Below are 13698 nucleotides of genomic sequence, written 5' to 3'. Positions count from 1 at the left end.
ATCCTCAACCAACCGACCAAGGTTAATTATGGTCAATGGTGTTTCCGCCAAGGAAGCAAAATATTGGGAGGATTACCAATTCTCCGATGAATCAGATTCCGACGAGAATTCCGATGATGTTATAGAAATTACCCCAACTGAATTTAAAAAGGCAAAAGAAAATAATAAGGGAAAGGGCATAAAAATAGAGAAATCTAATTCCAACCCCGATGAACTGTATATGTATCGTCAACCCCCGAAGTCCTTAAGTTGTAACAATGACCCGGGAACCTCTAAACCACCAGGTTTTTCTAAACCAATGTGGACAACGACGGCTCGTATTAGGGGAACATCATATATCCCTAGAAACTTGGCAAAACGAACCAAAACCGAAGAAGAAGAAACGAGCGAGTCGGAATAAGATAGTTGTATTCGTGTGGTGTAATATATGGAATATAGTGTTCTTATGCTTTATGATATATGTAAAAATTGCTTGTATTAATAAGTATTTTTTTTATGAATCTAACTCTTGTCTATTTTACAGTTTAAAAACACAAAATGGATAGACAACCCAATATTTTAAGAGACCTACCCGGAGACATGATTGATGAAATCTTGTCTAGAGTCGGCCAGAATTCTTCGGCACAACTATTTAAGGCGAGATCAGTTTGTAAGACATTCGAAGAACGTTCCAAGAATGTCTTGGTTTATAAGAGACTTTCGTTTGAAAGATGGGGGATATCACATTGGGAAACCCATAAGTTACGATGTGTTTACTTTGACGCATATATTGCGGGAAACCCAAATGCTATTTTACGCAACGGGTTAAGAAATTATTTTGACTCAATATATCCGAATATTGGACTTCGTGATTTAGAAAAAGCGGCTAACATGCAACATAAAGAAGCATGTTATGCTTACGGATTAGTAATGTTCGCTTCTCACCAAAGTGAGAACAAGAACATCGGGCTACAACTATTAAACAAAACGTTTCCACAAGTGACGGAGTCGGTAATTGGGGTAAGAAATGAGGTTTTTAGATTATTACGGGACTGTTGGACATTACGTAACCCTCGTCCCTTTGATGACGTTACAACACGCTGTCTTATCAACAGCCATAACGGTTATGTTGCACAAGACCAAGGATGGGAAGTAGTCCTAGTAAAACCAGAATGCATGACTTGTTTCTGGACGTATGAATTACGTGTCTTTATTGCCTTTGCTGAACGACTTGTGTACTAGCTAGAATTGTCTTCACAACTATCTTGTATCAAAGTTATTGTGTGCTATATTTCATGCTTTATGTAAAATAAGCGGTATTGTAAGTTTGTAAAATATTGTATAAAAGTTTGAACGCGAAATATTATTATAATCAGTTTTTCATATAGAATTGTAGTAGTTGAATTGTATATTAGCTACTAAGTATGAACTTAACGGGTAGGTACTACCCGAATTTAAACTTATAAAACGCTAATATGAAGAAAAAGCTTTTATAAATGAGTTCATATTATGCTACGAAATACTATTAACTACTCTTAATATTCTGTATGATTAACTTGTTCCATTTAACTATTTTGAAGGAAATGGCACCGACTACTCGACACACCGTGAATATGAATGAAGAGGAATTCCGTACTTTTCTAGCTTCAAACATAGCCGCAGTACAGGCTGCGCTACATACCAACAATAACCTTGGATCTAGCAGTACAGGAAATCGTGTAGGATGCACCTACAAAGAATTCACTGCCTGCAAACCTTTGGAATTTGATGGAACCGAAGGACCGATCGGATTGAAACGGTGGACCGAGAAGGTTGAATCGGTGTTTGCCATAAGTAAGTGTACTGAAGAGGACAAAGTGAAGTACGCTACGCATACCTTCACAGGTTCTGCGTTAACATGGTGGAATACCTATCTAGAGCAAGTGGGACAAGATGATGCGTACGCACTACCGTGGTCAGCATTCAAGCACTTGATGAACGAGAAGTACCGTCCCAGAACCGAGGTCAATAAGCTCAAGACAGAACTTAGAGGGTTACGAACCCAAGGATTTGATATTACCACGTACGAAAGACGATTCACAGAATTGTGCCTATTGTGTCCAGGAGCATTCGAAGATGAGGAAGAGAAGATCGACGCATTTGTGAAAGGATTACCAGAAAGAATCCAAGAAGATATAAGTTCACACGAGCCCGCCTCCATACAACAGGCATGTAGAATGGCTCACAAACTAGTGAACCAGATTGAAGAAAGAATTAAAGAACAGACTGCTGAAGAGGCCAATGTAAAGCAAGTCAAAAGAAAGTGGGAGGAAAATGGTGATAAGAATCACCAATACAACAACAACAACAATCGCAACATCAATCGCAACTACAACAAACGGCCCAACAACAACAACAACAACAACAACAACAACAACAACAGCAACTACAACAATCATCCCAACAACAATAATAACCGCAACAACAACAACAATCAGAAGCAACTATGCCAAAGGTGTGAAAAGAATCACTCGGGGTTCTGCACCAAATTTTGCAACAAGTGTAAAAGAAATGGTCATAGCGCGGCGAAGTGTGAGGTCTACGGACCAGGGGTTAATAGAACGAAAGGAACAAATGGTGTCGGAACGAGTAATGGCGGAGCAAGTAGTGTCGGAGCAAGTTATGCCAATGTAGTTTGTTATAAATGTGGAAAACCAGGCCACATTATTAGAAATTGCCCGAACCAGGAGAACACGAATGGACAAGGTCGTGGAAGAGTTTTCAATATTAATGCGGTAGAGGCACAGGAAGACCCGGAGCTTGTTACGGGTACGTTTCTTATTGACAATAAATCTACTTACGTTTTATTTGATTCGGGTGCGGATAGAAGCTATATGAGTAGAGATTTTTGTGCTAAATTAAGTTGTCCATTGACGCCTTTGGATAGTAAATTTTTACTCGAATTAGCAAATGGTAAATTAATTTCAGCAGATAATATATGTCGGAATCGAGAAATTAAACTGGTTAGCGAAACATTTAAGATTGATTTGATACCAGTAGAGTTAGGGAGTTTTGATGTGATAATCGGTATGGACTGGTTGAAAGAAGTGAAAGCAGAGATCGTTTGTTACAAAAATGCAATTCGCATTATACGAGAAAAAGAAAAACCCTTAATGGTGTACGGAGAAAAGGGCAACACGAAGCTACATCTTATTAGTAATTTGAAGGCACAAACACTAATAAGAAAAGGTTGCTGTGCTGTTCTAGCACACGTCGAGAAAGTACAAACTGAAGAAAAGAGCATCAATGATGTTCCCATTGCAAAAGAATTTCCCGATGTATTTCCGAAAGAATTACCGGGATTACCCCCACATCGATCCGTTGAATTTCAAATAGATCTTGTACCAGGAGCTGCACCAATAGCTCGTGCTCCTTACAGACTCGCACCCAGCGAGATGAAAGAACTGCAAAGCCAATTACAAGAACTTTTAGAGCGTGGTTTCATTCGACCAAGCACATCACCGTGGGGAGCTCCTGTTTTGTTTGTCAAGAAGAAAGATGGTACATTCAGGTTGTGTATCGACTACCGAGAGTTGAACAAACTTACCATCAAGAACCGCTACCCACTACCGAGAATCGACGACTTATTTGATCAACTACAAGGCTCGTCTGTTTATTCAAAGATTGACTTACGTTCCGGGTATCATCAAATGCGGGTGAAAGAAGATGATATTCCAAAGACTGCTTTCAGAACACGTTACGGTCATTACGAGTTTATGGTCATGCCGTTTGGTTTAACTAATGCACCAGCTGTGTTCATGGACCTTATGAACCGAGTGTGTGGACCATACCTTGACAAGTTTGTCATTGTTTTCATTGATGACATACTTATTTACTCAAAGAATGACCAAGAACACGGTGAACATTTGAGAAAGGTGTTAGAAGTATTGAGGAAGGAAGAATTGTACGCTAAGTTTTCAAAGTGTGCATTTTGGTTGGAAGAAGTTCAATTCCTCGGTCACATAGTGAACAAAGAAGGTATTAAGGTGGATCCGGCAAAGATAGAAACTGTTGAAAAGTGGGAAACCCCGAAAACTCCGAAACACATACGCCAGTTTTTAGGACTAGCTGGTTACTACAGAAGGTTCATCCAAGACTTTTCCAGAATAGCAAAACCCTTGACTGCATTAACGCATAAAGGGAAGAAATTTGAATGGAATGATGAACAAGAGAAAGCGTTTCAGTTATTGAAGAAAAAGCTAACTACGGCTCCTATATTGTCATTGCCTGAAGGGAATGATGATTTTGTGATTTATTGTGATGCATCAAAGCAAGGTCTCGGTTGTGTATTAATGCAACGAACGAAGGTGATTGCTTATGCGTCTAGACAATTGAAGATTCACGAACAAAATTATACGACGCATGATTTGGAATTAGGCGCGGTTGTTTTTGCATTAAAGACTTGGAGACACTACTTATATGGGGTCAAAAGTATTATATATACCGATCACAAAAGTCTTCAACACATATTTAATCAGAAACAACTGAATATGAGGCAGCGTAGGTGGATTGAATTGTTGAATGATTACGACTTTGAGATTCGTTACCACCCGGGGAAGGCAAATGTGGTAGCCGATGCCTTGAGCAGGAAGGACAGAGAACCCATTCGAGTAAAATCTATGAATATAATGATTCATAATAACATTACTACTCAAATAAAGGAGGCGCAACAAGGAGTTTTAAAAGAGGGAAATTTAAAGGATGAAATACCCAAAGGATCGGAGAAGCATCTTAATATTCGGGAAGACGGAACCCGGTATAGGGCTGAAAGGATTTGGGTACCAAAATTTGGAGATATGAGAGAAATGGTACTTAGAGAAGCTCATAAAACCAGATACTCAATACATCCTGGAACGGGGAAGATGTACAAGGATCTCAAGAAACATTTTTGGTGGCCGGGTATGAAAGCCGATGTTGCTAAATACGTAGGAGAATGTTTGACGTGTTCTAAGGTCAAAGCTGAGCATCAGAAACCATCAGGTCTACTTCAACAACCCGAAATCCCGGAATGGAAATGGGAAAACATTACCATGGATTTCATCACTAAATTGCCAAGGACTGCAAGTGGTTTTGATACTATTTGGGTAATAGTTGATCGTCTCACCAAATCAGCACACTTCCTACCAATAAGAGAAGATGACAAGATGGAGAAGTTAGCACGACTGTATTTGAAGGAAGTCGTCTCCAGACATGGAATACCAATCTCTATTATCTCTGATAGGGATGGCAGATTTATTTCAAGATTCTGGCAGACATTACAGCAAGCATTAGGAACTCGTCTAGACATGAGTACTGCCTATCATCCACAAACTGATGGGCAGAGCGAAAGGACGATACAAACGCTTGAAGACATGCTACGAGCATGTGTTATTGATTTCGGAAACAGTTGGGATCGACATCTACCGTTAGCAGAATTTTCCTACAACAACAGCTACCATTCAAGCATTGAGATGGCGCCGTTTGAAGCACTTTATGGTAGAAAGTGCAGGTCTCCGATTTGTTGGAGTGAGGTGGGGGATAGACAGATTACGGGTCCGGAGATTATACAAGAAACTACCGAGAAGATCATCCAAATTCAACAACGGTTGAAAACTGCCCAAAGTCGACAAAAGAGCTACGCTGACATTAAAAGAAAAGATATAGAATTTGAAATTGGAGAGATGGTCATGCTTAAAGTTTCACCTTGGAAAGGCGTTGTTCGATTTGGTAAACGAGGGAAATTAAATCCAAGGTATATTGGACCATTCAAGATTATTGATCGTGTCGGACCAGTAGCTTACCGACTTGAGTTACCTCAACAACTCGCGGCTGTACATAACACTTTCCACGTCTCGAATTTGAAGAAATGTTTTGCTAAAGAAGATCTCACTATTCCGTTAGATGAAATCCAAATCAACGAAAAACTCCAATTCATCGAAGAACCCGTCGAAATAATGGATCGTGAGGTTAAAAGACTTAAGCAAAACAAGATACCAATTGTTAAGGTTCGATGGAATGCTCGTAGAGGACCCGAGTTCACCTGGGAGCGTGAAGATCAGATGAAGAAGAAATACCCGCATCTATTTCCAGAAGATTCGTCAACACCTTCAACAGCTTAAAATTTCGGGACGAAATTTATTTAACGGGTAGGTACTGTAGTGACCCGAACTTTTCCATGTTTATATATATTAATTGAGATTGATGTTTACATGATTAAATGTTTCCAACATGTTAAGCAATCAAACTTGTTAAGACTTGATTAATTGAAATAGGTTTCATATAGACAATTGACCACCCAAGTTGACCGGTGATTCACGAACGTTAAAACTTGTAAAAACTATATGATGACATATATATGGTTATATATATAGTTAACATTATATTATGATAATTAAACATATCATTAAGTATATTAACAATGAACTACATATGTAAAAACAAGACTACTAACTTAATGATTTTGAAACGAGACATATATGTAACGATTATCGTTGTAACGACATTTAATGTATATATATCATATTAAGAGATATTCGTACATCATAATATCTTGATAATATAATAATTTAAAATCTCTTTTGATATTATAAACATTGGATTAACAACATTTAACAAGATCGTTAACCTAAAGGTTTCAAAACAACACTTACATGTAACGACTAACGATGACTTAACGACTCAGTTAAAATGTATATACATGTAGTGTTTTAATATGTATTTATACACTTTTGAAAGACTTCAATACACTTATCAAAATACTTCTACTTAACAAAAATGCTTACAATTACATTCTCGTTCAGTTTCATCAACAATTCTACTCGTATGCACCCGTATTCGTACTCGTACAATACACAGCTTTTAGATGTATGTACTATTGGTATATACACTCCAATGATCAGCTCTTAGCAGCCCATGTGAGTCACCTAACACATGTGGGAACCATCATTTGGCAACTAGCATGAAATATCTCATAAGATTACAAAAATATGAGTAATCATTCATGACTTATTTACATGAAAACAAAATTACATATCCTTTATATCTAATCCATACACCAACGACCAAAAACACCTACAAACACTTTCATTCTTCAATTTTCTTCATCTAATTGAACTCTCTCAAGTTCTATCTTCAAGTTCTAAGTGTTCTTCATAAATTCCAAAAGTTCTAGTTTCATAAAATCAAGAATACTTTCAAGTTTGCTAGCTCACTTCCAATCTTGTAAGGTGATCATCCAACCTCAAGAAATCTTTGTTTCTTACAGTAGGTTATCATTCTAATACAAGGTAATAATCATATTCAAACTTTGGTTCAATTTTTATAACTATAACAATCTTATTTCAAGTGATGATTTTACTTGAACTTGTTTTCGTGTCATGATTTTGCTTCAAGAACTTTGAGCCATCCAAGGATCCATTGAAGCTAGATCCATTTTTCTCTTTTCCAGTAGGTTCATCCAAGGAACTTAAGGTAGTAATGATGTTCATAACATCATTCGATTCATACATATAAAGCTATCTTATTCGAAGGTTTAAACTTGTAATCACTAGAACATAGTTTAGTTAATTCTAAACTTGTTCGCAAACAAAAGTTAATCCTTCTAACTTGACTTTTAAAATCAACTAAACACATGTTCTATATCTATATGATATGCTAACTTAATGATTTAAAACCTGGAAACACGAAAAACACCGTAAAACTGGATTTACGCCGTCGTAGTAACACCGCGGGCTGTTTTGGGTTAGTTAATTAAAAACTATGATAAACTTTGATTTAAAAGTTGTTATTCTGAGAAAATGATTTTTATTATGAACATGAAACTATATCCAAAAATTATGGTTAAACTCAAAGTGGAAGTATGTTTTCTAAAATGGTCATCTAGACGTCGTTCTTTCGACTGAAATGACTACCTTTACAAAAACGACTTGTAACTTATTTTTCCGACTAGAAACCTATACTTTTTTTGTTTAGATTCATAAAATAGAGTTCAATATTAAACCATAGCAATTTGATTCACTCAAAACGGATTTAAAATGAAGAAGTTATGGGTAAAACAAGATTGGATAATTTTTCTCATTTTAACTACGTGAAAATTGGTAACAAATCTATTCCAACCATAACTTAATCAACTTGTATTATATATTATGTAATCTTGAGATACCATAGACACGTATACAATGTTTCGACCTATCATGTCGACACATCTATATATATTTCGGAACAACCATAGACACTCTATATGTGAATGTTGGAGTTAGCTATACAGGGTTGAGGTTGATTCCAAAATATATATAGTTTGAGTTGTGATCAATACTGAGATACGTATACACTGGGTCGTGGATTGATTCAAGATAATATTTATCTATTTATTTATGTACATCTAACTGTGGACAACTAGTTGTAGGTTACTAACGAGGACAGCTGACTTAATAAACTTAAAACATCAAAATATATTAAAAGTGTTGTAAATATATTTTGAACATACTTTGATATATATGTATATATTGTTATAGGTTCGTGAATCAACCAGTGGCCAAGTCTTACTTCCCGACGAAGTAAAAATCTGTGAAAGTGAGTTATAGTCCCACTTTTAAAATCTAATATTTTTGGGATGAGAATACATGCAGGTTTTATAAATGATTTACAAAATAGACACAAGTACGTGAAACTACATTCTATGGTTGAATTATCGAAATCGAATATGCCCCTTTTTATTAAGTCTGGTAATCTAAGAATTAGGGAACAGACACCCTAATTGACGCGAATCCTAAAGATAGATCTATTGGGCCTAACAAACCCCATCCAAAGTACCGGATGCTTTAGTACTTCGAAATTTATATCATATCCGAAGGGTGTCCCGGAATGATGGGGATATTCTTATATATGCATCTTGTTATTGTCGGTTACCAGGTGTTCACCATATGAATGATTTTTATCTCTATGTATGGGATGTGTATTGAAATATGAAATCTTGTGGTCTATTGTTACGATTTGATATATATAGGTTAAACCTATAACTCACCAACATTTTTGTTGACGTTTTAAGCATGTTTATTCTCAGGTGATTATTAAGAGCTTCCGCTGTCGCATACTTAAATAAGGACAAGATTTGGAGTCCATGCTTGTATGATATTGTGTAAAAACTGCATTCAAGAAACTTATTTTGTTGTAACATATTTGTATTGTAAACCATTATGTAATGGTCGTGTGTAAACAGGATATTTTAGATTATCATTATTTGATAATCTACGTAAAGCTTTTTAAACCTTTATTGATGAAATAAAGGTTATGGTTTGTTTAAAAATGAATGCAGTCTTTGAAAAACGTCTCATATAGAGGTCAAAACCTCGCAACGAAATCAATTAATATGGAACGTTTTTAATCAATAAGAACGGGACATTTCAGTACACATGTTGGATAGTGTGATCATTTGATGATTAGCATTATCTTGTATGGTTAACCATATTATGTGTGTTGTAGTGTAGCATGATGTATTATTACTTATATGCGATTGTTATGCGGACTTGTATGCGGATTTGTGTGTAAGTGGTACAAGTAAGTGATTTATGTATGTATGCATAAAAGTATTGTTCTCACTAATATTTGCTTACTCCCTCATTGTTTACCTCTTTGTATAGGTACCCGTTTAATGTATTGGAGGATTCTAGTAGCTTGGCTAGGTTGCTAGAAGTTTGCTTATGGCGGAGTAGCATTGCATTTGGATGTGGGTTGGGGGATTGGTAAAACCCCCGGGATCATGCTCGGGATATCGGGTTGGGCTATTATGTCAAAGTCCGACGTTTTGTATATTTGGGTCGAAATTGTCACCTTAATTGTAATGGATCATATATACCCACTTTACATTATTTATTATCAGATTGGACATTTAAACTCACTTTGAAGTGTTAATTGTGTTTAAAAGGGTTTTCGGTCGAAATGGACATTGGGTTGGGTAATCCCCAAACACTTAGACCAAAATTTGTTAACAGCTCCATTTTATGTTATATGGAGCGCCGCTCCAAATCCTTGAGCGTTGCTCCGTATAAGGTGATTTTCATCCCGAAGCTAACTGAGCTTCAAGGCTCCATTTCCTTTGAATTGGAGCGCCGCTCCAAAAATCGGAGCGCCGCTCCAATGACCTGGGACAACAACTTTTGTAAAATAAAAAAAAAATGTCGTTTTTCGATAAATGGATTTGGGTTGTTACATATCAATGGTACTATATATAAAAGAAACTCTCAACTTCCGTTCAAATCGAATTTCTCTGTATTTGATGATGATGATGTATCTTATGAAATGGAAGAAAGTCAAGAAGACGAATATGGAGATGGACAACACAATGACCCATATGAAGATGATCCATCTCATCCAGACTCTTGTTGAAAATAAATCGTACATTTTAAGTTTTAGGAGATTAATAAAGTAGTAATTGTATTAGGACTTTTTAATTATTGTAATTGTTAATTTTTTAGGACTTTTGATAAATTGTAATCGTTTTATTTTTATTAATTTAAGTGTGTTTTTATTTTAATAATAGTATTAGTTATAAAAATGATTATATTATCGAAATTTAATAATAATAATAATAATAATAATAATAATAATCTATCTATTCTTTCTATATATAATAACAAACATAAAAATAGGTCATCTTAATTTCTATCTATTAATCTCAGCCTTCCATTTTCAAATATTCCGTTAATCTACGCCCTTAAAATGTTCACATCAAGAGATTAATACTAATTACATATTAGAAAAAAAGACGGTACCAATAGGAAAAAATATGGGTCCCGTTATTCACCAAGAAAAAAAAAAACCTAATCTCCTCTAATAAACAAACGCCGATCATCAAGATCGAAAACTAAATCTTGATTCATCTACATCGAATTCGAATACGGTATTGGATTCAATTTGCTTCTTCCATCCTACCAGTTTTTCATCGTTTTGAAAGTTTTTGTATTCCAATTTCTAATAGGTTAATTTCGTTTCGATCTCCATTTGTTTACTGAATTGTTATAATATACTGATGGAAATAGGTCCATAAAGATTGAACCAATTCCATTCTTTTATTAATGAAGTTGTGGACATATATTTTGATTACCTTCCACTAGACACTGCACAATCAGGTACTCCGTATATAAATAGTTATAGAACTATAGTTATTTGTGCATTCAAACGATAGAGGTCGATTAAATCGTTTGTTTTTCTTCAGTTTACAGGGCCTAATTAGTGGAGGTGGGATCATGGGTGGGTCAATATATTGGTAAACTAAGCAAAGATGTCATTTTGGTATGGACTGGGTTGACCAGAAATTCAGTTTCTTAACCTTCATATTGTATTGCAAGTTTTTGCATATACGGAGAAGTCATGGTCAGCCCATCGCAACACGTTTTGCAATATAGTGTACTATTTTGGATCCCTCACCACTACGTGATTTATATCAAGAGTATGTTTGGATAGGGTGTGTCATTCACATTCTTCTCAACCGCTGGAGATACGATAGTCAAGCACACCTAAAGAACTGAACTGGTGACAACCATGGGTCATGATGACCCGTTTGAAATTTTACCTCCCGTCGAACAAATTGAGAGATCTTGCAAATTCCAAAAGGGAATACTATGAATACCATGCATTTTATAATTAGACATCCATATAACATTTGTTATGTGCATTATATATACTGATTTTTATTCCATGAGATATAAGGTTGAGACTATACATTAAGAATTCAAAACTCCAATTAAAAACATGACCTGGACACAAATAGCTTGATCTCAATCCTACTTTTTTTTTTTCTCTCTTTTTTCTTTAGCTTTTGTTATCTACTGATTGTTTGAACCCAAGTAGTTTTGTGTATGTTCATATGATATTCGGATTAGCTTTATTAAATGTCATTATGTGGTAACTGCACTTTTATTTTTGGCATTATTAAGTACATATTAAATATTAAATATTAATATTAATATTAATAGTATATATTAGTAGATGCATATGGAAAAGGTAAATGCAGTGAATAGATTAAAAAGATACATTGATTAAGATATATTAATAACATAATCTTAATTTGTTCAGATAAGCAATGATACTTCTGAAAAGTTTAAACGAGCAGAGTGCAATCAAGTTGTGAGGAGCTAGGAGCGGTCAAAAGATGCTTTTTACCCGTCGCAAGCTTATGATGGTTTGTTTGTCAACAATTGTATAAAGTAGGCAACTAAAAGGTAAAATATGGATTATTGACATAAATTTTGGTGTGTGTATATATATATATGCCTTGGAAAAAGTTGCAGTCTGAGGTGGGAGAAATTTGAGGTCTGGGAAGGAATATAGTGTTTCCAATCGCCTCGCCTAGAGAAGGGTTCAAGGGTGACCTTACTAGCTCATTCTGCAAAAGAAAACTATGTAGATCATCGAGCATGTGGCAAAGTAAGTTTCATGTGCAATCCCTGTCTGTGTTGTTATGCTCTCTGATTTTGAGGACGACTTTCCATAATTCTTGTAATAAGTAGTAACTAACATTTTTTGTATTTGATTTGGTTTTTATTATTAACAGTTCTGTCTGCTGCCAATAGCAATGGTACAACAACAGCGTTATCCAATGGTGGTAGTTACAGTCATAAGCGTGTAACCAAACTATCTGCAGGTAACGTCAATGGTTAAACTTTATTTATAATAATAAAAACACCACTAAACGTTGATGATGCATTGCACTAATTAACCCGGTGCTGCTGTCAGATGTCTCATCTCATACTCCAGACGCTGTTGCTGTTGTTGTGGTTCCATCTCAGAACATTCAACACATTTGTCCTTAGTGGGTGGGTAGCATAAATAAATTGTGATGAGATAGTAAAACGTAGTCGCAGCTAATTTAAATCTCAGAACATTCGCACATTTGTCGTGTGGGTGGGTAGCATAAATAACCATATATGCTTATATTTTTAAGAATACAATTAATCATATATGCTTACTTTATGGATAATATTGAACGAGTATTGATTAATAAAGCAGATCTTGCTGCTATGTCCAATTATAAAAATAACATCTTCGAGCAAATTGATAAGTTATCTGCTATGCAAAACTATTTAGATCAAGTGATGGTAATATGTTTCGTTCATCATTCCTAATGTTGCATCTTTCAACATTATTTGATAATTTACACACATGAATTACTTATTTCATTGAACTTTTATAAAGTTATTGGTTTTTATTTGTTGCGGGCACATAGATTATGCGTTGTTACCTTGAAGCAGATCCAAAGTATACTCATAATAAAGCAAACGGTTTTCGCTCTCGATACAGTTCATCAACACGTTAAGAGATTAGAATCATGGAGTAGACTATGGCCTATGGGAAACTCGACTTAAAAATTAACTACATAGTCTCGCTTTTTTGTGATATTATAGTTTACAACTTTGTGTTATTTGATTTTTGCAATATAAATACACCATTATTTCTAATATTATTTTGATTTCTAATCAACTTAACAACTGGAGTACTATATAAAATATAAAATCATATTAATGAGACAGCTCAAATTTAATTTGACCTTTAAAAAAATACCGCGAATTCGCGGGTCTTAAGCTGCTAATAATAATAATAATAATAATAATAATAATAATAATAATAATAATAATAATAATATAATAATAATAATAATAATAATAAAATGGTGTGATATGAGAATGTCTTGGAAGAAAGTGGTGA

At 35.1% G+C, this 13698-nt stretch overlaps 1 protein-coding gene and 1 long non-coding RNA gene across 7 annotated transcripts in view; both read left to right on the top strand.

Moving 5' to 3' along the window:
• LOC139863348 (G-type lectin S-receptor-like serine/threonine-protein kinase At4g27290) overlaps positions 1–13698 on the top strand; it is a 49861-nt gene that overhangs the window by 22044 nt on the left and 14119 nt on the right. The gene's annotated exons all lie outside the window — the stretch shown is intronic.
• On the top strand, positions 10763–13096 carry LOC139861704 (uncharacterized). 6 transcript variants are annotated; one of them, XR_011763901.1, is made up of 5 exons: positions 10768–10894; positions 11034–11123; positions 12070–12420; positions 12548–12637; positions 12730–13088. It is a non-coding gene; the product is annotated as an uncharacterized lncRNA (long non-coding RNA). The 6 variants fall into 6 exon arrangements; XR_011763903.1 differs by having other exon boundaries at positions 10763–12175; positions 12279–12420; positions 12730–13082; XR_011763904.1 differs by having other exon boundaries at positions 10763–12175; positions 12285–12420; positions 12730–13081.

This window comes from Rutidosis leptorrhynchoides, chromosome 8 (assembly GCF_046630445.1).
Source record: "Rutidosis leptorrhynchoides isolate AG116_Rl617_1_P2 chromosome 8, CSIRO_AGI_Rlap_v1, whole genome shotgun sequence".
In the NCBI taxonomy this organism is placed as follows: domain Eukaryota; kingdom Viridiplantae; phylum Streptophyta; class Magnoliopsida; order Asterales; family Asteraceae; genus Rutidosis; species Rutidosis leptorrhynchoides.
The sequence above is the reverse complement of the archived record's forward strand: the minus strand, read 5'-3'. Positions and strand labels throughout refer to the sequence as shown.